The sequence below is a fragment of the Arachis ipaensis genome, chromosome B1 (assembly GCF_059453495.1).
Source record: "Arachis ipaensis isolate K30076 ecotype BB chromosome B1, ASM5945349v1, whole genome shotgun sequence".
NCBI lineage: Eukaryota > Viridiplantae > Streptophyta > Magnoliopsida > Fabales > Fabaceae > Arachis > Arachis ipaensis.
In genome coordinates this window covers 130,591,700-130,618,039 of record NC_142436.1, presented here as the reverse complement: position 1 = coordinate 130,618,039, position 26,340 = coordinate 130,591,700, and the positions used below count along the sequence as shown (strand labels likewise).

The following is a 26,340-nucleotide window of genomic DNA, read 5'->3' as shown; positions in this document are numbered from 1 at the left end:
ATTGCAAATTATAAGGCCATGAATTTTATCCCAAGGGAGTACATCAGAAAACAAGTAAAGAAGCTATTGACTGATGCCAAGTACTACATTTGAGAGGAACCATACCTCTTTAAAAGGTGTTCAGATGGCATCATCCGAAGATGTATCCCAGATGAAGAAACACAACAGATTCTTTGGCACTGTCATGGTTCTGATTATGAAGGCCACTTTGGTAGTGAAAGGACAGCTACAAAGGTCCTTCAGAGCGGGATTTACTGGCCATCCCTCTTTAGAGATTCAAGAGAATTCGTGAAGTACTGTGATAGATGTGCAAAGGCCACGAATCTCCCTGCCAACCATGAAATGCCACAGCAGGGGATTCTTGAGGTTGAGTTGTTTGATGTGTGGGGTATTGATTTCATGGGACCTTTCCCACCCTCACATTCAAACAACTATATTCTAGTGGCGGTTGACTATGTGTCCAAGTGGGTGGAAGCGGTGGCTTTACCCACCAATGATGCCAAGGTGGTAATGAGCTTTCTTCAGAGGTATATCTTTAGCCGGTTTGGTGTCCCAAGGACACTCATTAGTGATGGAGGAAGTCACTTCTGTAACAGACAGCTGGATTCTCTTCTGTAAAGATATGGAGTCCATCATAAGGTGGAAACCCCCTATCACCCTCAGACAAGTGGACAGGTTGAAGTTTCCAACAGGGAACTTAAGAGGATTTTAGAGAAGACCATCAGTGTTTCAAGAAAGGACTGGTCTAGGAAGCTTGATTATGCTCTCTGGGCATATCGGACAGCTTACAAGACTCCCATTGGCATGTCCCCATATCAGTTGGTCTATGGCAAAGCCTGTCACTTGCCAGTTGAGCTGGAGCACAAGGCTTACTGGGCAATCAGGTACCTGAATCTTGATTCAGAAGCTGCAGGAATTAAGCGAATGTTTCAGTTGAATGAGCTTGATGAATTCAGATATTCAGCTTATGAGAATGCCAAGCTTTATAAGGAGAGAACCAAGCTACTGCATGACAAGAAGATTGCCATCAGAGTCTTTGAGCCAGGATAGAAAGTGCTTCTGTATAATTCAAGGCTCAAACTCTTTCCCGGGAAGCTGAAATCCTAGTGGTCATTACCGTTTGTAGTTACCAGAGCTTCACCATATGGTTAAGTAGAAATACAGGAAGAGAATTCTGACAGGAAATTTACAGTGAATAGCCAGAGGCTGAAGCACTATCTTGGAGGCAAGATCGATCGCCAGAGCTCCACTCATCTGCTGACCTAGCAGGACTGACCGTCAAGCCAGTGACGTTAAAGAAGCGCTTGTCGGGAGGCAAACCGATAAATTCGTATCCTTAGCTATTTTTCGTAGTAGTAGTTTTCTTCCTTATTTTATTTTTACTAAGTTTTTACTGTTTTTCAGATCATGCAGCTATTTAGAACAGGAACCGGATATTTAAAAAAAAAAAAGAGCATCTGACGCGCAAGCGTCGCTGACGCGTACGCGTCAAATGGGTGTGCGTGAAAAATAAATATGAACAGAGAGTTGCGCGGGAGTGGCACAGGAATGATGCCTTTCGCACAAACAAGCCCACGCGTATGCGTACCCCACGCGTGTGCGCCATTCGTGATTTTGGCACTCCACGCGTACGCGTCAACGCGTGACCTTAAAAATCGACGTAAATAAGTGTTTGGGCAGAGAGTTGTGCTGGCTTGGGGCTAGAAGTATGCTAGAAGCACAAAACTTGTTCACGCGTACGCGTCCCTGATGCGTACGCGTCATCTGCATAAATGTCCATCCACGCGTGCGCGTGCATGACGCGCACGCGTTGCATGAAATTATTGGTTCCCAAGCTACGTAAGCAGAGAGTTGTGCGTGCGCGCGGCTGGCTTCTCGCGAATCGTACAAATCATGGGCATGCGGATGCATGCCTGACGCTCACGCGTCATTATGGAAAATTCGCGACCCACGCGTACGCGTGCGGTACGCGTGCTGTACGCGTACACGTCGCCTTCGCTGCACAACTACACTAGTTCGCCGCCCAGTTTTAATTCTCTTTCTCTCTCTCCCAATCCTAATTCTCTCTTGTTCTTTTATCCTTTTATTCTTCTGTCATCATAATAGTTGTTTCTTTCTGTTTTCAGTTCTTCTTTGCTTGAGGACAAACAAACCTTTAAGTTTGGTGTTGACGCTTCGCTTAGAATTTTTCTGTTTATTCTTATGGCACCAAAGGGAGGGGAATCATCTTCACAGGAGGAGCACAACCTGAAGAATAAAATGACCGCTAGGATAACTAAGGTGGTTGAGTTCCTTTCATTCTATATTCCTTCCCGCTTTTTACTATATTATGTTCCGGTTTTCTGCTATTTTGCTTTGTTTGTTGCATGATCCTTTATTAGTTAGAATCCTAGGTCTAGTTTAGTTTTCTCTTAATTGCTTTAATTTCAAAAAGATGTCTCATGTATTACTCACTGAGCTTGAATTCAAATAAAAAAAAATACAGAAGTGATGTATTACATGAGAAAGTGAGTTTATGTTGAAGAATAGTCTTATTTACTTAGATGTAGTGGTATTCTCTGTGATTCTGAATGCATGATATGAACAATGCATATTTAAATTTGAATCAAAGAATGTTAATGTACAAGGAACAAGGATTTAGAGAATTATTATGATTTCTCTGAAATAAACAAAAATTTAATCCTTGAAGCAAAAGAAACAGCATTGAAAAAAAAACGGGGGGCAAGGTCCAAGGCTCTGAGCATCAATGACTAGGGAGGTCAGACATGATTAAAAACTCAAAGAGTTGTTTCCCTAGTTATATGCTTGTGGTGTTCTTGTGTTAAGTAATCCTTGAGACAAAATATTTAGAGTCAAGATCAATTGCAATTAGAAGAGTATGCCAAAGGCTTTGAGCACCACTGTCTGGGAGTAGCTGAAAGAAAAATCAAAACTTCCAAAAGAGTTCCCCAATTAAGTGCTTATGGTATTTCTGTGTCAAGTAAAGCTTGAGACAAAACATTTAAAGTCACGGCTAGGCTCATGGTGCAAAGCACCAAAGAAAAGAAAAAATTGTTGTGTTCAAGGGTTAAATTAAGTTACAAAAGATCAGAGGATTCATAATATTATCCAGATTCTAATTCCGAATGACACTGACATCCTTTTGATTCAAAGGAGAGTGAGATGCCAAAACTATTCAGGATTGCAGTTATAAACCCCACTATAAGAAGACACATGAGCTTAATTGAACACTCACTCTCATGCAAATTCACATCCTAAGGTTATATTATTTTGGTTGCTTGAGGACAAGTGATAAACCCCTATTTTATGATTCATCTTGTGCTCAATTGAGTGTTTTTATCAATTCTACACCCACTTATTCATAAGATTTGCATGGTTTTACAATTCCTTCCTTATTTTATGATATATGTGAAAACATGTTTCCTATGCCTTAAAAAATAATTATTTTAATTATCCTTTATTACCATTCGATGCCGTGATCTGTGTGTTAAGTAATTTCAGGCTTCATAGAGCAAGAATGTCTTAGAGGACAGAAAGGAAGCATAAAAAATGGAAGGAAAACACAAAAATGGAGTTTTGAAGAAAAAAGGCAGCGACGCACACGCATGGACGACGCAGACGCGTTCATAGCGCAGAGCACAAACGACGCGAACGCGTGACCCACGCGCACGCGTGACGGACGCCACGTGTAGAAAACTGAAGAAGTCACCCCCTGCAATTTCTGGACCCTTTTTCGGCCCAAATCCAAGTCCAGAAATATAGAATAGAAGCCAGAGAGTGGGAGAATCAATCCATTCATGGGAGACAATTCATACAACATTCATAATTCATAATTTTAGGTTTTAGATGTAGTTTTAGAGAGAGAGTTCTCTCCTCTCTCTTAGGTTTTAGGATTAGGATTTCTCTTAGTTTATGGTTATTTCTCCAATTCCATGTTCAATATTCCTTTAATCTATGTTTCTCTTTTACTTTTAGTTACTCTAATGCTTTTACTTGTTAATTACTTATGTTGCCAAATTGGCTTATGAATCTTTCCATGTTAGATTTGAATATTCTATTTAATATAATTTGAGATATTTCAGATTTATGATTGCTTTCTTTTATTTATGATATAAATAATTTGGATTTTTTCCTTTTTGGCTCTGGTTGAGTAATTGGTGACACTTGAGTTGTCAAACTCAGCTGTTGATTGAAAATTGGAATTTGATGATTAATTTGGATCCCTCTAAAGCTAGTCTTTCCATAGGAGTTGACTAGGACTTGAGGAATCAAATTGATTAGCCCACTTGACTTTCGTTTATTCAGTAAGGGTTAACTAAGTGGGAGCAATAAACAATTCTCATCACACCTGATAAGGATAACTAGGATGGAATTTCCAGTTCTCATACCTCACTAAGAGTCTTTATAATTACTAATTTATTTTTTCTTGCTATTTAAATTACTTGTTCCTTATTTCAAAAACCCAAAAATATACAATTTCATAACCAATAATAAATCATACCTCCCTGCAATTCCTTGAGAAGACGACCAGAGGTTTCAATACTTCGGTTATCAATTTTATTGGGTTTGCTTAAGTGACAAACAAGTTTTTGTATGAAAGGATTATTGCTTGGTTTAGAAACTATACTTGCAACGAGAATTTATTGTGAATTCTAAACCATCAATCTTCAGTTCATCAAAATGGCGCCGTTGCCGGGGAATTGCAATTGTGTGCCTTATTATTGGTTATTGTAAATATTTTCTTTTACCTGTTTATTTATTTTTATTTTTGTTTTTTTAATTTCTTTTATTAGCTACCATGAGTTCTCACCCCTTTGGCTTTAAGTTTGGTTCCAATGTTGCTGTAAGGAATTGAAATTATAACAGGAACATGCATCAAGGTCAAAACAATCAAAGATGGAAGGAGTCACGAGGATCTGATCAACCCTTTCAGCAACAGCACCTTCCGAAGTACCATGGACAACGACCATCCTACAATGCATGCCCAGACAATAGATATGGTGGACCCCTTCGTGACAACCAACACCCACCAAATTACTATGGTCAAGAGCCATTTCGAGGTACGTACCAAGATAATAGATATGGTGGACCCCCTTGTAGTTACCAACAAGCCCCATCATATACCTATGAACCACCTCCTCAACATAGCTATGAACCACCACACTCACAAGTCACCCACCACCATTCACCTCCATATGACCCTAACCCTTACCCACCCCAACTCCAATCTAATTATCCCCAAGAACCACCATTTCCATATGCACCATGTCCATATCCATCAACCCGAGAATCACAGGAACGTCTCAAGGATACAGTGAATAAATTTCATGCAACCCTTCACCAATTAGATCAAGCAATCAATCGATTAGCTTCCCGACGTTCGGACACTCAAGGAACCCCCATGGCTTCATGTGGACAATCTAATGAAGAACGTATCATGAAGGAGATACTAGAAACTCCAATGGACAGTACGGAGCATGACTTTGTACTGGAACAAGTGGAGGAAGCCGTAATTATCAAAGAAGAAGAATTGGTTGAAGACTTAGGAGATGCTGAACCTCCATGGAAATCAAGAATTGTGGAGAATTCCGCCGAGCAGTTTTTAATTGATGCTAAGGAGGATAGTGCACAACCCCAGAAGCATGTATCTTATGAAGAACTGGATGGAAAAGCTCAAGAAGCAAGTTTCCTTGGTAATGATCATCATGAATTAAGCTCTCCTAGTAATGAACTTGCATCCGCAAGTGAATTCCTTGAGATTGAAGAATCTTCCCCAAGTGAATACGAAGATGATGCGGAGGTAGACTTTTCTTAACCCCCAATTTATGACTTGAGTGATGAGGAAGATATCGAAGACTTTGATCAAGACGTGGTTGCAGTTGAAGAAGTTTACAAAGAAGTGGAGGAATTCACAGAAGAATACAAGGGAGTAGAGCTTGCAAAACCACTGGAAACACCTATCCCAAGGCCATTACCACCCAATACAAACTTCAAGTGGGTAAAATCCTTAGCCTTTATCTTTACTTTTCCACTTGAATATGGTTTGTTTGAAACAGATGGCCAGCTTAGAGCTCTTTGCGGCTTTAAGAGTAAGAGAGAAATGGCTCGCACTCAGAGCTGGTATGCAAGATTCAATAAAGCTCCACGCTTCAATTTGAGGTACAAGGATTGGTTTTGATTTCGATTGAATGGGTCTCGGAAGATGTTTGGTCATCTTAGTAAGAGTTCAAATTCCATACTACCCGACTGGAAAAATGTAGATCAAGACAAGGATGGGTACAGAAGCAAGGTTTGGGATCCTGGAATTTATCCTGATAGTCAATACTCCTGGAGTCTGAAAACCTGCTTTAACTTGCTCAAAGGCTTTACTTGCCTAGTATGGAACCCCGGAGGCTATTGGAATGGCAAACGTTGCTGGAGATTTTTGGATGAGTTTAAGCACAAGCCACCATAGCAGGAAACTCATCAAATGTCCAACTTAAAGACTTTAACTAAAAGTGCTAGGTGGGTGATAACCCACCATGGTATGATCGTTCCTTTTTCAATTTTAATTTTATTTCGTTTTGTTTGTTTTTCGTTTTATTTTATTGTACCTGGATTTATTCATAACATCCGCATCTGCATTTTACATTCTGCATACTGCATAAAAAAACCCACGCGTGCACATGGACAACACGTGGGCGTCAACTCAAAATCAACGTCACAATCCAACGCCCAGAAAGTTGGGCTGGAATCGTGCGGCTGTTATGCGTTAGGCACAATTTGGGCCACGCGTTCGCGTCACTTTCACTTCATACACACCACGCGAAAGCGTGGGCGACGCGTACGCGTCGCGTGGAAATTCTTGCCCCCTCAATTGAAACAGAGATTTGCGCCAAAACGACGCTGGAATTGTGCGTTTAGCACAATTCTGAGCGACGCGTACGCGTGCCCCACGCGTACGCGTCACTTTCATTATCCCTCACTCGCGCGATCGCGTCAATGACGCGACCGCGCCACTGCGGTTCTGCTTCATCCACGCGAAACCCTAACCACCCCCCCCGTGTCAACATTTCCCCCCTTCCCCTCTCCACTCTCTCTTCCCCTTTTCAACCACCACCGCCCTTGCCGACCACCCACACCGCCCCACCGCGCCGCGCCCCCGCCACCGCGTCGCCCTCGCCGAACCACCCCCTCCCTTCTCTTCTTCTCTTCCTTTTCTTCCCCTCCCACCCTTCTCCCTCCACTGCTCCCACCCCATCACCGAGCCACCACCACGCCGCCTCACCCAGAACTGTCGACCCCCACAACCCTCACCCTCCTCGCCCCCTTCTTCTCTTCTCCCCTCCATAACCCTCTTTCTTCCCCAACCACCGAACCGCCGCCCTACCTCCACCAAGGACCGTTGCCGTGACGCCTTTCAGCACCGCCGCGTCACCACCACCACTACCACACCACCACCATCTCTCTGAGTCCAATTTCTGTTCCTCTGCCCATCAGGTTCCGCCGAACACCGATTCCTTTCCCAGTTAGTTAGTTATTTGCATATTTTTTCAAATTTATTCAAATTAGGATAGTTAGAGATGCATGATCGTAGTGGATTTTAGGCGGTTAGGTAGCTAGGATGTGGTTAGTGGATTTAGGTCTGATAATTGCGCCGTTCTTGCTGCTTGTTTTATCTGTTTCGCAATTTTGAATTTGCTGTGATGATGATGCTGTTCATATGCTGTTCTTTAATGCTTAATGCTGTTGTTACACTATTCAACCTGAATCGCATTCTTTACTCCAGATTGAGTTTGTTTATTCATGTGACTTGCTATTTGTTACTCTTTTCTGCACTACTTTATTAACATATGCACTGTTTCTGCTGCTGTTTATTACCCGGGAGCGTTCAATTTTTAGCCAAAATGCTGCCCATGTTTTTTCAACAAATTGTTTCACTCAACTCCCATTTATGAATTGGTTTTGGCAATTTCAAGTTTTTCTCTAATTGGTTTCAACCAAGCCAATTCATGGATGAATGGGCTAGCATTCTTCTTCTTTCTGGTTCCCTTATTCATTAAATCGCATTATTGATGATTTCACTTTCATTTTGCAATTCTTTTATATGATTTATCATCATTAATCTACAATATCTACTTGAATGTGAGTTGCTTATTATTCGAGTTTGTGCAATTTTAGTTAATTAGGAACCACAATACCATGACACTTACTTTGACTTCACTTTTTAACTCTTAACTGCATTAACTTTCTAACTTTTCTTTTAGTTTTCAACTAGCCACTTTAAAACCATTTCAAGGCATGATTACTGTTGTTCCTGATAAACAAAAATTCCGCATATCATAGATTTTGGATTGTGATTTTTATTCTCTGCCTTTTAACTTGCATACAGTCCAATATTTTACATATATTTAACTCACTTCATGCTTTTATTGCTCTTTTATTACTCTTTTGCCCCGCTATGCTGATATTGATAAATTCTTATTTGCTTACCTGTTTTCCTGCTTTAGTTTCTTAAACTGTATCTTGGAACTTCTGCTTTTCAGGATGTCTGACCCCAAAAGTAAAAGAAAGGGCAAGGCAACCATAGGCAAAAGGAAAAGAGGAGAATCCTCTACCTCTATCTTAGATATCCTCCATGATGATTCCTGGCGGGAAAAGAATTTTACCCCGCAGGAAAAGGCTGATCAGTTGGTGCCTGCCACAGACCCAGTCAAGTTTGCCAACAGATACCGTGAACTCAAGTATCCGATCTTCGCAACTTCAAGGAACCTATACCTGGAAAAGACCCTCAAAATTCCAGAAGAACTACAACAATACACTACATAACAGATAAAACAGAGAGGCTGGTTCTTTCTGGAGAGGAACTTGACTGAGGTCAATTCATCTTGGGTCAGAGAATTCTACTGTAACTATTTCAAAATGACCCTGGATGCAGTACAGCTCAGAGGGAAGCAGATTCTGGTTATTGAGGAAGCAATAGAAGATATCCTCCAGCTCCTACCTAAATCAGATAAACTGGATGGTTATCAGCAGGCTGAGGAGGATATGAGATTTATGAGGTTTGATTGGGATGCCATAAAGCGAACCATAGCTCTTGATCCTACTGTCCCATGGGTCATGGGCAAGTCCACAGTGGCCCCAAAGGGAATCAAGCTTATCTATTTGAATGATAAAGCTCGGCTTTGGCAGCAGATTCTGAGTAACTATGTGATACCGAGCACTCATGAGACTGAGGTGCCAGCTGCCATGATTACCCTCATTTGGTGTGTGATGGAGGGAAAAGACCTATATCTTCCCCGCTTTATCCGATACTACATGTCCAGGGTCCATGTCCGAGGCACTCTGCCCCTTCCATATTTGATTACTCAGATGGGACGCCGAACTGAGGTGTCCTGGGAGCTTGCGGATGAGAAGCCACCTGCCGTCGAATGCAAGAAGATTATCCCACACAGCAGGAAGTTCCAGGCTTTGGGCTACAGACCACCCTCTCTCACTGCTTCCGCTGAGGCAGCTACATCTTCTGCTGCTCCTTCAGCCCCTGTTGCACCAGCCACCACCACAGCACCTCCACCTACTTCAGAGCCCATCTACCACCTCGTGCACCGCCTATTTGACCGGTTGGATCAGATGGAGCGTCGCAACCAGCGGCGATATGAGAGGACTGAGCGTCGCAGCAAGCGACACTATGAGCATTTCAAGTTGATGATCCGATCGGGCCACCATGACATCCCCTCTGAGCCTGACACACCATCAGAGCCATCTGAGGAGGAGGCGGATGACCAGGAGGAGTAGGCACGAGCCGAGGCTGAGCAGGCAGCATCCTAGCAGGCAGAGCCCCAGCATGAGGAGCCTCCGCAGACACAGCCATCAGACTCACGGGCACTGATACAGGCAGAGCCTCAGGCACTATCACTATCAGAGCCCACAGAGACACCAGCAGCACATCCTTCCGGAGATGCCACTTCTTCACACCCAGCTGATTAAGCATCGGGGACAATGCTATTATTTAAGTGTGGGGAGGTCGCCATCTCCGGCAAACTTTATTTTTGGTGAACTACTTTCAGACCCTTTTTATCCTATTTTGTTTATTTTCTGTATTTTTATTTTATTTTATTTTATCTTATCTGTCTTTCAGTACTTGTGCATTTTCTTTTGCTGTATTTCTATTTATTTCTACTTTATTTCTACATTTTGCACTTTAGTTTATATATATATCCTAGATATTTAGTTTAATTTTCACTTTTAGCTTATTAGTTGTGATATAAAAAATATGGATTAATTAGTTTAGTTTACCCTTTTAGCATTTAATAATATGGTTTAATTAAAAATGAAAAGAGTAAACTAAAAATTTTTAGTTTTTCAGAATCACAACAATCCATATACTATGTATATATATAGCAATAAATGTTGGTTAATTGACAATATTTTTCAAGAAAAATACTTATTTTTATAAGAGCCATTCAAAGATTCACATCGAGTTGAATGGAAACTCTTAATTTCTATTTGCATGATATACATAACTGATATATGGTTTTTGAACAAAAAAATACACAACCCGTGAGTTTTTGAGCTTAATTGCATGGTTACTGATGAGCGGATAATTTATACGCTTTTTGGCATTATTTTACATAGTTTTTAGTATGATTTAGTTAGTTTTTAGTATATTTTTATTAGTTTTTAAATAAAAATCACATTTCTGGACTTTACTATGAGTTTGTGTGTTTTTATGTGATTTCAGGTAATTTTTTGCTGAAATTGAGGGACTTGAGCAAAAATCAGATTCAGAGGTTGAAGAAGGACTGCAGATGCTGTTGGATTCTGACCTCCCTGCACTCAAATTAGATTTTCTGGAGCTAAAGAAGTCCGAATGGCACTCTCTCAATTGCGTTGGAATGTAGACATCCAGAGCTTTCCAGAAATATATAATAGTTCATACTTTGCCCGAGTTTAGACGACGCAAACTGGCGTTCAACACCAGCTCTCTGTCCTATTCTGGAGTTAAACGCCAGAAACAGGTTGCAAAGCAGAGTTAAACGCCAGAAACAGGTTACAAACTGGCGTTTAACTCCAAGGAAGACCTCTACACGTAAAAGCTTCAATGCTCAGCCCAAGCACACACCAAGTGGGCCCGAAAGTAGATTTCTGCATCATTTACTTATCTCTGTAAACCCTAGTAACTAGTTTAGTATAAATAAGATTTTTTACTATTGTATTTACATCATCTTTTTGTTCATCTTTGGATCATTTTTAGATCTTTGGAACGTTTTTCCTTAGACTTGGGGGCTGGCCATTCGGCCATGCCTGGACCTTGTTCTTATGTATTTTCAACGGTAGAGTTTCTACACACCATAGATTAAGGTGTGGAGCTTTGCTGTTCCTCATGAATTAATGCAAAGTACTATTATTTTTCTATTCAACTCAAGCCTATTTCTTCTCTAAGATATTCATTCGCACACAAAAACATGATGAATGTGATGATTATGTGACGCTCATCATCATTCTCACCTATGAACGCGTGCCTGACAAACACTTCCATTCTACATGCAAACAAGCTTGAATGTGTATCTCTTAGCCTTCTGATCGTGAGATCAGAGTCTTCGTGGTATAGGCTAGAACTATTGGCGGCCATTCTTGAGATCCGGAAAGTCTAAACCTTGTCTGTGGTATTCCGAGTAGGATCTGGGAAGGGATGGCTGTGACGAGCTTCAAACTCGCGAGTGCTGGGCATAGTGACAGACGCAAAAGGATTACTGAATCCTATTCCAGTACGATCGAGAACCGATAGATGAATAGCCGTGCGGTGACAGCACATCTTGGACCATTTTCACTGAGAGGATGGGAAGTAGCCATTGACAACGGTGATGCCCTACACAAAGCTTGCCATAGAAAGGAGTGGGAATGATTGGATGAAGACAGCAGGAAAGCAGAGGTTCAGGAGGAACGAAAGCATCTCTATACGCTTATCTGAAATTCTCACCAATGACTTACATAAGTATCTCTATCCCATTTTACGTTTTATTTATCTTTTAATTATTAAAACTCTATAACCATTTGAATCCGCCTGACTGAGATTTACAAGGTGACCATAGCTTGCTTCAAACCGACAATCTCCGTGGGATCGACCCTTACTCACGTAAGGTTTATTACTTGGACGACCCAGTGCACTTGCTGGTTAGTTGTGCGAAGTTGTGACAAAGTGTGTGAATTACGTTCTGAGCACCAAGTTTTTGGCGCCGTTGTTAAAAATCACAATTTCGTGCACCAGTTACATTTAACCATAATTTTCATTCCTGTGTGTTTCGCCCTTCTTTTCTATGCTTGCAATCTTTACTTTGTTTCAGTATATATGTCCAATATAGAATGTATTTACATACTTGCATGTGATTGAGGCCATTACTTGTTTTTGCTCACTCATCCCAAATAAGCCTACCCTTTTATGTCACCCTTGTTAGCCCCCTTGAGCCTTTTAATCCCCTTCTGTTCTATAACCACATTACTAGCTTTAAGCAAAAAAATAATTTAAAAATTCCAAATTGAATCTTTGGTTAGCTTAAGGTAGAGATTGTGAATCAAACTAAGTGTGGGGAAACTGTGGGAACTTGGGTTGATAGGAAGGTATTAACTCTATAAATCATTTGAAATTTGGGAGCATGCTCATGTGAAACCAAAATAATTAAAATACCATGTGCATTGATATGTTGAGTTTATTTAAAAAAAAATTCCCTTTTTAATTAAATAAATAAGGGGACAAAATTACCCCCATTATTAAGTTTAATAAAGAAATCAATGCACATGGGATAAAAATCGAAAAATAAGTTTGGTGCATGAGTATGTGATACAAAAGTGGGAAAATTATGGGAAGCTAGGCATAATTTCAAAAATTGTATAGAGTATGTATATGTTAGGTGAGATCTTAGACTAATTAAAGATTCAATTTATAGCTCACTTAGCCTTATATATACCCTCACCTTTACCTTAGTCCCATTACAACCTTGAAAAAGACCCCATGATGTTTGCATGTATACATTATATATTTGTTGATTGGTTAGATGAAGAACAAAGTTTTAGAAATCATGACTAGAAAAGAATAGAGTGATTAACCCCAAACACTGAGTGATTAGAGAGTAAACACAAATCCAGTGAGGGTTCAATAGCTCATTTCCATATATCCATGTTTAATTATTAATTGTCTTGCAAGTTTGTAAATTCTTTTAACTCAACTCAATTGTGAATGTGTTTTAATATGGTTTGGCCTTAGTTGTACATATATGATTCCTTGAAAATATGAATCAATTTAACCACATGTAAACTTTATATATATAAGTGAATAGTAGGTAGAAATTGCATGATTCATTTAGGTAGCCTGCATTTAGAATAGATTACATTGCATAAGATTCCACCATTCTACCTTCATTATTTTCTCTTTGATTTAGCATGAGGACATGTTAATGTTTAAGTGTGGGGAGGTTGATAAACCTCTATTTTATGATTCATCTTGTGCTCAATTGAATGTTTTTATCAATTCTACACCCACTTATTCATAAGATTTGCATGGTTTTACAATTCCTTCCTTATTTTATGATATATGTGAAAACATGTTTCATATGCCTTAAAAAATAATTATTTTAATTATCCTTTATTACCATTCGATGTCGTGATCTGTGTGTCAAGTAATTTCAGGCTTCATAGGGCAGGAATGGCTTAGAGGACAGAAAGGAAACATACAAAAATAGAAGGAAAGCACAAAAATGGAGTTCTGAAGAAAAAAGGCAGCGACGCGCACGCATGGACGACGCGGACGCGTTCCTAGCGCAGAGCACAAACAACGCGAATGCATGACTGACGCGTACGCGTGACAAGAAAAAACTCCAAATGACGCGAACGCGTGACCCACGCACACGCGTGACGGACGCCACGTGCAGAAAACTGCAGAAGTCGCCCCCAGCGATTTCTGGACCCTTTTTCGGCCCAAATCCAAGTCCAGAAACACAAAATAGAAGCCAGAGAATGGGGGAATCAATCCATTCATCGGAGACAATTCATACAACATTCATAATTCATAATTTTAGGTTTTATATGTAGTTTTAGAGAGAGAGAGTTGTTCTCTCCTCTCTCTTAGGTTTTAGGATTAGGATTTCTCTTAGTTTATGGTTATTTCTCCAATTCCAGGTTCAATATTCCTTTAATCTATGTTTCTCTTTTACTTTTAGTTACTTTAATGCTTTTACTTGTCAATTACTTATGTTGTCAAATTGGCTTATGAAACTTTTCATGTTAGATTTGAATATTCTATTTAATATAATTTGAGGTATTTCAGATTTATGATTGCTTTCTTTTATTTATGATATAAATAATTTAGATTTTTTCCTTTTTGGCTCTGGTTGAGTAATTGGTGACACTTGAGTTGTCAAACTCAACTGTTGATTGAAAATTGGAATTTGCTGATTAATTTGGATCCCTCTAAAGCTAGTTTTTCCATAGGAGTTGACTAGGACTTGAGGAATCAAATTGATTAGTCCACTTGACTTTCCTTTATTTAGTAAGGGTTAACTAAGTGGGAGCAATAAACAATTCTCATCACACCTGATAAGGATAACTAGGATGGGATTTTCAGTTCTCATACCTCACCAAGAGTCTTTATAATTACTAATTTATTTTTGTTTCTATTTAAATTACTTGTTCCTTATTTCAAAAACCAAAAAATATACAATTTCATAACCAATAATAAATCATACCTCCCTGCAATTCCTTGAGAAGACGACCCGAGGTTTCAATACTTCGGTTATCAATTTTATTGGGTTTGCTTAAGTGACAAACAAGTTTTTGTATGAAAGGATTATTACTTGGTTTAGAAACTATACTTGCAACGAGAATTTATTGTGAATTCTAAACCATCAATCTTCAGTTCATCAACAAGCAACAATTCAAGTTTGGTGTTGTGATGCGTGAGCATCTTCCCTATCTTTTCCTAGCGAATTTGCATCTAATTTGTTGAGTGGTGCACGAAATTGTGATCTCTGGTAATGGCTCCAAAAACTTGGTGCTCTAATCTCAATTCATAATTTGTCACAACTTCGGTACAACTAACCAGCAAGTGCACTGGGTCGTCCAAGTAATAAACCTTACGTGAGTAAGGGTCGATCCCACGGAGATTGTTGGTATGAAGCAAGCTATGGTCACCTTGTAAATCTCAGTCAGGCGGATATAGAATAGTTATGGAGTTTTCGAAAATAAATAATAAACTAAGGATAGAAACACTTATGTAATTCATTGGTGAGAATTTCAGATAAGCGTGTAGAGATGCTTCCGTTCCTCTGAATCTCTGCTTTCCTGCTGTCTTCATCCAATCAGTCTTACTCCTTTCCATGGCTGGCTTTATGCAAGGGCATCACTGTTGTCAATGGTTACATCCCCTCCTCTTGTGAAAATGGTCCAAATGCTCTGTCATAGCACGGCTAATCATCTGAGGTTCCCGATCATGCTGGAATAGGATTCACCCTCCTTTTGCGTCTGTCACTACGCCCAGCACTCGCGAGTTTGAAGCTCATCACAGTCATTCAATCCCTGAATCCTACTCGGAATACCACAGACAAGGTTTAGACTTTCCGGATTCTCATGAATGCCGCCATCAATCTAGCTTACACCACGAAGATTCTAATTAAGAGATCTAAGAGATACTCATTCAATCTAAGGTAGAACGGAAGTGGTTGTCAGGCACGCGTTCATAAGGAATGATGATGATTGTCACGTTCATCACATTCAGGTTGAAGTGCGAATGAATATCTTAGAAGCGGAACAAGTTGAATTGAATAGAAAAACAGTAGTACTTTGCATTAATCTTTGAGGAACAGCAGAGCTCCACACCTTAATCTACGGAGTGTAGAAACTCTACCGTTGAAAATACATAAGTGATAATGGAGTTCATTGGTCTCGGCCCCAGAGGGGAACCGGAGTAACCAAGACTTCTATGATCCGAAGATAAAACTCAGGATGTCTAATACAATAGTAAAAAGTCCTATTTATACTAAACTAGTCACTAGGGTTTACAGAAGTAAGTAATTGATGCATAAATCCACTTCCGGGGCCCACTTGGTGTGTGCTTGGGCTGAGCTTGAAGTCTACACGTGGAGAGGTCATTCTTGGAGTTGAACGCCAGCTTTTGTGCCATTTTGGGCGTTGAACTCCACTTTGCAACTTGTTTCTGGCGCTGGACGCCAGAATTGGGCAGAGAGCTGGCGTTGAACGCCAGTTTGCGTCGTCTAAAATTGGGCAAAGTATAGACTATTATATATTGATGGAAAGCCCTGGATGTCTAATTTCCAACGCAATTGGAAGTGCGCCATTTTGAGTTCTGTAGCTCCAGAAAATCCATTTTGAGTGCAGGAAGGTCAGAATCCAACAACACCAGCAGTCCTTCTTCAACCTCTGAATCTGATTTTTGCTCAAGTCCCTCAATTTCAGCCAGAAAATACCTGAAATCATAGAAAAACACACAAACTCATAGTAAAGTCCAGAAATGTGAATTTAACATAAAAACTAATGAAAACATCCCTAAAAGTAACCAGATTCTATTAAAAACATACTAAAAACAATGCCAAAAAGCGTATAAATTATCCGCTCATCACAACACCAAACTTAAATTGTTGCTTGTCCCCAAGCAACTGAAAATCAAATAGGATAAAAAGAAGAGAATATACTATAAATTCCAAACTATCAATGAAACATAGCTCCAATCAGATGAGCGGGACTTGTAGCTTTTTGCCTCTTGAATAGTTTTGGCATCTCACTTTATCCATTGAGGTTCAGAATGATTGGCATCTATAGGAACTCAGAGTTTAGATAGTGTTATTGATTCTCCTAGTTTAGTATGATGATTCTTGAACACAGCTATTTTATGAGTCTTGGCCGTGGCCCTAAGCACTTTGTTTTCCAGTATTACCACCGGATACATAAATGCCACAGACACATAACTGGGTGAACCTTTTTAGATTATGACTCAGCTTTGCTAAAGTCCCCAATTAGAGGTGTTCAGGGTTCTTAAGCACACTCCTTTTTTTTTTGCTTTGGACCTTGACTTTAACCGCTCAGTCTCAAGTTTTCACTTGACACCTACACGCCACAAGCACATGGTTAGGGACATCTTGGTTTAGCCGCTTAGACCAGGATTTTATTCCTTTAGGCCCTCCTATCCACTGATGCTCAAAGCCTTGGGATCCTTTTTATTTGCCCTTGCCTTTTGGTTTTAAGGGTTATTGGCTTTTTGCTCTTGCCTCTTAGTTTTAAGAGCTTTTGGCTTTTTCTGCTTGCTTTTTCTTTTTTTCTTTCTATTTTTTTTTTCTGCAAGCTTTGTTCTTTGCTGCTTTTTCTTGCTTTAAGAATCATTTTTATGATTTTTCAGATTATCAAATAACATGTCTCCTTATCATCATTCTTTCAAGAGCCAACATATTTAACATTCATAAACAACAACTTCAAAAGACATATGCACTGTTCAAGCATACATTTAGAAAACAAGAAGCATTGTCACCACATCAATATAATTAAACTAAGTTCAAGGATAAATTCGAAACTCATGTACTTCTTGTTCTTTTGAATTAAAACATTTTTCATTTAAGAGAGGTGATGGATTCATAGGACATTCATAACTTTAAGACATAGTTACTAACTACTAATGATCATGCAATAAGACACAAACATAGATAAGCACTTAACATAGAGAAAACGAAAAACAGAGAATTTAAGAACAAGGAATGAGTCCACCTTAGTGATGGTGGCGTTTTCTTCTTGAGGAACCAATGATGTCCTTGAGCTCTTCTATGTCTCTTCCTTGTCTTTGTTGCTCCTCCCTCATTTCTTTTTGATCTTCTCTTATTTCATGAAGGATGATGGAGTGCTCTTGATGTTCCACCCTTAATTGTCCTATGTTGGAACTTAATTCTCCTAGGGAGGTGTTGATTTGCTCCCAATAGTTTTGTGGAGGAAAATGCATTTGAGGCATCTCTGGGATCTCATGGTGATGAGCTTCCTGCGCCTCTTGAGCTCCATGAATGGGCTCTCTTGCTTGCTCCATCTTTTTCTTAGTGATGGGCTTCTCTTCCTCAATGTGAATGTCTCCTTCTATGAAAGCTCCAGCTGAGTAACATAGATGGCAAATAAGATGAGAAAAAGCTAGCCTTGCCCCAGGGGAGGGCTTTTCGGCTATTTTGTAGAGTTCAAGGGAGATGACTTCATGAACTTCTACTTCCTCTCCAATCATGATGCTATGAATCATGATGGCCCGATCCACAGTAACTTCAGATCGGTTGCTAGTGGGGATGATGGAGCGTTGGATGAACTCCAACCATCCTCTAGCCACAGGCTTGAGGTCCAGTCTTCTTAGTTGAACCGGCTTGCCTTTGGAGTCAATCTTCCATTGAGCTCCTTCTACACATATGTCCATGAGGACTTGGTCCAACCTTTGATTAAAGTTGACCCTTCTAGTGTAGGGGCGCTCATCTCCTTGCATCATAGGCAAGTTAAACGCCAACCTCACATTCTCCGGACTAAAATCTAAGTATTTCCCCCGAACCATTGTAACATAATTCTTTGGATTCGGGTTCTTACTTTGATCATGGTTCCTGGTGATCCATGCATTGGCATAGAACTCTTGAACCATTAGGATGCCGACTTGTTGGATGGGGTTTGTTAGAACTTCCCAACCTCTTCTTTGGATTTCATGTCGGATCTCCGGATACTCATTTTTCTTGAGTTTGAAAGGGACCTCGGGGATCACCTTCTTCTTGGCCACAACATCATAGAAGTGGTCTTGATGAGCTTTGGAGATGAACCTTTCCATCTCCCATGACTCGGAGGTGGAAGCTTTTGTCTTCCCTTTCCCTTTTTCTAGAGGATTCTCCGGTCTTGGGTGCCATCAATGGTAATGGAAAAACAAAAAAGCTTATGCTTTTACCACACCAAACTTAGAATGTTGCTCGCCCTCGAGCAAGAGAAGAAAGAATAGATGAAGAAGAAGAAGAAAATATGGAAAGGAGGGGGGAGGTGTGTTTCGGCCAAGAAGAGAAAAGAGGGTTGTGTTGTGTGAAAATGAGGAAGAATGGAGGGTTATATATAGGGAAGGGAGGGGGGGTAAGTTCGGCCATTTAGGGTGGGTTTGGGTGGGAAATTGATTTTGAATTTTGAAGGTAGGTGGAGTTTATGAGGTAGGTTTATGGGGAAGAGTGGATGGATGTGAGTGGTGAAGAGGTGATGGGGAAGAGAGATTGAGGTGATTGGTGAAGGGTTTTGGGGAAGAGTGTTTATGGGATTGTGTGAAAGAGGGGTGAGAATAAGTAAGTGGAGGTAGGTGGGGATCCTGTGGGGTCCACAGATCTTGAGGTGATCCTGTGGGATCCACAGATCTTGAGGTGCTTAAGGATTTACAACCTTGCACCAAATTAGGCATGTAAAATGCCTTTGCACACAACTCTGGGTGTTCAGCGCCAGATTGGTGCTTGTTCTGGGCGTTGAACGCCAGAACCATGCTTGTTCTGGGCGTTCAGCGCCAGCTCTTCTCCAGGGTGCATTTCTGGCGTTCAAACGCCCAGATGCTGCCCATTTCTGGTGTTCAGCGCCAGAACCATGCTCTGTTCTGGCGTTGAACGCCCAAAACATGCTTCTTACTGGCGTTTAAACGCCAGTAAGGTCTTCCTCCAGGGTGTGATTTTTCTTCTGCTGTTTTTTTTTTATTCCGTTTTCAATTTTTATATTTATTTTGTGATTCCACATGATCATGAACCTAATAAAACATGAAAAACAATGAAAATTAGATAAATAAACATTGGGTTGCCTCCCAACAAGCGTTTCTTTAATGTCAATAGCTTGACAGTGGGCTCTCATGGAGCCTCACAGATGTGCAGAGCTTTGTTGAGACCTCCCAACACCAAACTTAGAGTTTGGATATGGGGGTTTGACACCAAAGTTAGAGTTTGGTTATGGCCTCCCAACATCAAACTTAGAGTTTGACTGTGGGGGCTTTGTTTGACCCTGCTTTGAGAGAAGCTTACTGTGCTTCCTCTTCATGGGTACAGAGAAAAATCCTTGAGTTTTAAACACAAGGTTGTCCTCATTTAATTGAAGGATCAATTCTCCTCTGTCCACATCAATCACAGCTCTTGCTGTGGCTAGGAAGGGTTTTCCAAGGATGATTAATTCATCCTCATCCTTCCCAGTGTCTAGGACTATGAAATCAGTAGGGATGTAAAGGCCTTCAACCATTACTAACACGTCCTCTACTTGTCCATAAGCCTGTTTTCTTGAATTGTCTGCCATCTCTAATGAGATTTTAGTGGCTTGCACCCCAAAGATTCCCAGTTTCTCTATTACAGAGAGGGGCATGAGGTTTATCCCTGAACCAAGGTCACACAGAGCCTTTTCAAAGATCATGTTGCCTATGGTACAAGGTATTACGAACTTTCCAGGATCCTGTTTCTTCTGAGGCAATGTCAGTTGATCCAGATCACTTAGTTCATTGGTGAACAAGGGAGGTTCATCTTCCCAAGTCTCAATACCAAATAACTTGGCATTCAGCTTCATGATTGCACCAAGAAACTTGGCAGCTTGCTCTTCAGTAACATCCTCATTCTCTTCAGAAGAGGAATACTCATCAGAGCTCATGAATGGCATAAGGAGGTTTAATGGAATCTCTATGGTCTCTAGATGATTCTCAGATTCCTTTGGTTCCTCAGAGGGAAGCTCCTTATTGATCACTGGACGTCCCAGGAGGTCTTCCCCCTTGGGATTCACGTCCTCTCCTTCCTTTACAGGTTCGGCCATGGTGATCAATTCAATGGCCTTGCACTCTCCTTTTGGATTTTCTTCTGTATTGCTTGGGAGAGTACTAGGAGGGATTTCAGTGATCCTTTTACTCAGCTGGCCCACTTGTGCCTCTAAATTTCTAATGGATGACCTTGTTTCATTCATAAAACTTACAGTGGCCTTAGATAGATCAGAGACTAAGTTTGCTAAATTAGAGGTATTTTGTTCAGAGTTCTCTGTCTGTTGCTGAGTGGATGATGGAAAAGGTTTACTATTGTTAAACCTATTTCTTCCACCATTATTAAAGCCTTGTTGAGGCTTTTGTTGATCCTTCCATGAGAAATTTGGATGATTTCTCCATGATGAATTATAGGTGTTTCCATAAGGTTCACCTAAGTAATTTACCTCTGCTATTGCAGGGTTTTCAGGATCATAAGCTTCTTCTTCAAAAGATGCCTCTTGAGTACTGTTGGATGCAGCTTGCATTCTATTCAGACTCTGAGAAATCATATTGACTTGCTGAGTCAATATTTTGTTCTGAGCCAATATGGCATTCAGAGTATCAATTTCAAGAACTCCCTTCTTCATAGGCGTCCCATTACTCACAGGATTCCTCTCAGAAGTGTACATGAACTGGTTATTAGCAACCATGTCAATGAGTTCTTGAGCTTCTGCAGGCGTTTTCTTTAGGTGAATGGATCCACCTGCAGAAGTATCCAATGACATCTTAGCTAATTCAGACAGACCATCATAGAATATATCCAGGATGGTCCATTCTGAAAGCATGTCAGAAGGACACTTTTTGGTCAGTCCTTTGTATCTCTCCCAAGCTTCATAAAGGAATTCATCTTCTTTTTGTCTGAAGGTCTGAACATCCACTCTAAGCTTACTCAGCTTTTGAGGAGGAAAGAACTTAGCTAAGAAAGCCTTGACCAGCTTATCCCAAGAGTTCAGGCTATCCTTAGGTTGAGAGTCCAACCATATTCTAGCTCTGTCTCTCACAGAAAAAGGGAAAAGCATGAGCCTGTAGACTTCAGGATCTACTCCATTAGTCTTAACAGTATCACATATCTGCAAGAATTCAGTTAAGAACTGAAAAGGATCTTCAGATGGAAGTCCATGAAACTTGCAGTTCTGCTGCATCAGAGAAACTAATTGAGGTTTCAGCTCAAAATTATTTGCTCCAATGGCAGGGATGGAGATGCTTCTTCCATGTAAATTGGAATTAGGTGCAGTAAAGTCACCAAGCATCCTCCTTGCATTATTATTATTTTCGACTGCCATCTCCTCTTCCAGTTCGAAAATTTCTGAAAGGTGCTTGCTGGATTGTTGTAATTTAGCTTCTCTTAGTTTCCTCTTCAGAGTACTTTCAGGTTCTGGATCTGCTTCAACAAGAATGTTCTTGTCTTTGCTCCTGCTCATATGAAAAAGAGAGAATAGAAAAATAATAATAATAGGGGTCCTTTTTACCACAGTATAGAGGTCCTAGTGTGAGTAGAAGAAAAGAAGAAGAAGAAATCCGAACACAGATGGAAGAGGGGGTTCGAATTTGGGTGAGATGAAGTGTTAGTAGATGAATAAATTAATAGAAGGAGATAAGAGAGAGAGAGAATTTTCGAAAACAATTTTTGAAAAAGAGTTAGTGATTTTCGAAAATGGTTTTTGAAAAAGGTTAGTAATTTTCGAAAATCAAAAATTAAAATAATTAGTTAATTAAAAAGAAGTTTTGAAAAAGAGGAAAGATATTTTCGAAAATTAGAGAGAGAGAGAGAGAGTTAGTTAGGTAGTTTTGAAAAAGATAAGAAACAAACAAAATGTTAGTTAGTTAGTTGACACAAATTTGAAAATCAATTTTGAAAAGATAAGAAGATAAGAGGTTAGAAAATATATTTTAAAATCAAATTTTGAAAAAGATAAGATAAAGAGATATTTTTGAAAAGATATGATTGAAATTAGTTTTGAAAAAGATTTGATTTTTAAAATCACAATTAATGACTTGATTCACAAGAAATCACAAGATATGATTTTAGAACTCAAAGTTTGAATCTTTCTTAACAAGTAAGTAACAAACTTGAAATTTTTGAATCAAAACATTAATTGTTATTGTTATTTTCGAAAATTTGATATAAAAATAAGAAAAAGATTTTTGAAAAGTATTTTTAAAATTTTCGAAAATAACTAAGAAAAATGAAAAAGATTTGATTTTTGAAAAAGATTTTGAAAAAGATAAGATTTTTAAATTGAAAATTTGATTTGACTCATAAAAATAACTAGATTTTAAAAAGTTTTGAAAAAGTCAAATCTAATTTTCGAAATTATGAGAGAAAAGAGGGAAAGATATTTTTTTTATTTTTGAATTTTTAATGATGAGAGAGAAAAACACTAAAAATGCTCAATGCATGGAAATTTTAGATCAAAACAATGAATGCATGCAAGAATGCTATGAATGTCAAGATGAACACCAAGAATACTTTAAATGTCATGATGAACATCAAGACTTATTTTTTTGAAAAATTTTTATATGTAAAGAAAACATGCAAGACACCAAACTTAGAAATCTTTAATGTTTAGGCACTAAGAATTCAAGAATGCATATGAAAAACACCATACAACACAAAACAAGAAAACATCAAGATCAAACAAGAAGACTTACCAAGAACAACTTGAAGATCATGAAGAACACTATGAATGCATGAATTTTCGAAAAATGCAAGATGAATATGCAATTGACACCAAACTTTAAATTTGACTCAAGACTCAAACAAGAAACACAAAATATTTTTTATTTTTATGATTTTCTAATTTCTTTTTGGATTTTTCGAAAATTATTTGAAAAAGATAAATAAGGATTTCAAAATTTTTAATATGAATTCCAGGAATCTTCAATTCTTAGTCTAAAGCTCCAATCTGAGGGTTAGACATGGCTTAATAGCCAGTCAAGCTTTAGCATAAATATGGGAGTAATTCATTCAATTTTAAGCCAAAACCTCTGTCCAAAAGAATTTAGACATGGTTTTATAGCCAGCACACTTCAACATGCTTCATGAAACTCTAGAATTCATTCTTAAAAATTCTGAAGAACAAATATATTTTTGAAAACATTTTTTTTTTTAAATTTTTTTTCGAAAACAAAGGAGAAATTTTTTTTTTTGAAAGATTTTTGTGAAAAATTTTTGAAAATAAACAAAAAGAAAATTACCTAATCTGAGCAACAAGATGAACCGTCAGTTGTCCAAACTCGAATAATCCCTGGCAACGGCGCCAAAAACTTGGTGCACGAAATTGTGATCTCTCGTAATGGCTCCAAAAACTTGGTGCTCTAATCTCAATTCATAATTTGTCACAACTTCGATACAACTAACCAGCAAGTGCACTGGGTCGTCCAAGTAATAAACCTTACGTGAGTAAGGGTCGATCCCACGGAGATTGTTGGTATGAAGCAAGCTATGGTCACCTTGTAAATCTCAGTCAGGCGGATATAGAATAGTTATGGAGTTTTCGAAAATAAATAATAAACTAAGGATAGAAACACTTATGTAATTCATTGGTGAGAATTTCAGATAAGCGTGTAGAGATGCTTCCGTTCCTCTGAATCTCTGCTTTCCTGCTGTCTTCATCCAATCAGTCTTACTCCTTTCCATGGCTGGCTTTATGCAAGGGCATCACCGTTGTCAATGGTTACATCCCCTCCTCTTGTGAAAATGGTCCAAATGCTCTGTCACAGCACGGCTAATCATCTGAGGTTCCCGATCATGCTGGAATAGGATTCACCTTCCTTTTGCATCTGTCACTACGCCCAGCACTCGCGAGTTTGAAGCTCGTCACAGTCATTCAATCCCTGAATCCTACTCGGAATACCACAGACAAGGTTTAGACTTTCCGGATTCTCATGAATGCCGCCATCAATCTAGCTTACACCACGAAGATTCTGATTAAGAGATCTAAGAGATACTCATTCAATCTAAGGTAGAACGGAAGTGGTTGTCAGGCACGCATTCATAAGGAATGATGATGATTGTCACGTTCATCACATTTAGGTTGAAGTGTGAATGAATATCTTAGAAGCGGAACAAGTTGAATTGAATAGAAAAACAGTAGTACTTTGCATTAATCTTTGAGGAACAGCAGAGCTCCACACCTTAATCTATGGAGTGTAGAAACTCTACCGTTGAAAATACATAAGTGATAATGGAGTTTATTGGTCTCGGCCCCAGAGGGGAACCGGAGTAACCAAGACTTCTATGATCCGAAGATAAAACTCAGGATGTCTAATACAATAGTAAAAAGTCCTATTTATACTAAACTAGTCACTAGGGTTTACAGAAGTAAGTAATTGATGCATAAATTCACTTCCGGGGCCCACTTGGTGTGTGCTTGGGCTGATCTTGAAGTCTACACGTGGAGAGGTCATTCTTGGAGTTGAACGCCAGCTTTTGTGCCATTTTGGGCGTTGAACTCCACTTTGCAACTTGTTTCTGGCGCTGGACGCCAGAATTGGGCAGAGAGCTGGCGTTGAACGCCAGTTTGCGTCATCTAAACTTGGGCAAAGTATGGACTATTATATATTTCTGGAAATCCCTGGATGTCTACTTTCCAACGCAATTGAAAGCGTGCCATTTTGAGTTCTGTAACTCCAGAAAATCCATTTTGAGTGCAGGGAGGTCAGAATCCAACAGCATCAGCAGTCCTTCTTCAACCTCTGAATCTGATTTTTGCTCAAGTCCCTCAATTTCAGCCAGAAAATACCTGAAATCACAGAAAAACACACAAACTCATAGTAAAGTCCAGAAATGTAAATTTAACATAAAAACTAATGAAAACATCCCTAAAAGTAACTAGATTCTATTAAAAACATACTAAAAACAATGCCAAAAAGCGTATAAATTATCTGCTCATCATTGAGTTTAATAAACAATTAATTATATTTTAGCCAATATGGATGCTACTTTGAGTCTTTTGCAATTTTGTTTATTTTAGCTAGCATTCGACTGGATTTGATGAAGTTTCTGCAGCACAAGAACCAAAGGAGATGGCAGCGAGGAGCGACGCGTACGCGTGATAGACGCGTGCGCGTGATTTGGAGCTTTCCATGACGACGCGTACGCGTGACTGACACGTACGCATGATTTGAATATTTGCACAGCGACGCGTGTGCGTGACCGACGCGTCCGCGTGACTCGCGAAAAAGACCATCGACGTGCGTGACTGACGCGTACGTTTGACATGCGCCACGTGCAGAAAATGCAAAAAATGCTGGAGGCGATTTCTAGGGTGTTTTGACTCAATTTTCAGCCCAGAAAACACAGATTAGAAGCTACAGAATGGACAAAACAAGTGGTCCCCACCCATCAACTGAAGACTTGTTAATCAATTCAAATTTAAATTCAAATATTAGTTTTAGGAAAAGATATTATGTTAGTTTTAGAAATTAGATTTTAAATTAATTAGGATTAGATATAAAAAGGGATGCCAACAGGGTGGTTCCAAGACAACATTATTCCATTTCAATTTACAATCCTTATTTTTCTTTGAACCATGAGCAACTAAACCTCCACTGTTAAGGTT

The 26,340-nt window shown here is 39.4% G+C and overlaps 1 non-coding gene across 1 annotated transcript; it reads left to right on the top strand.

Annotated features, from left to right (window-relative positions):
* The first annotated feature begins 21,555 nt into the window (after positions 1-21,555).
* On the top strand, positions 21,556-21,663 carry LOC148578380 (small nucleolar RNA R71). Its single transcript, XR_015902970.1, has one exon. It is a non-coding gene; the product is annotated as a small nucleolar RNA R71 (small nucleolar RNA).
* The last annotated feature ends 4,677 nt before the right edge of the window (positions 21,664-26,340 follow it).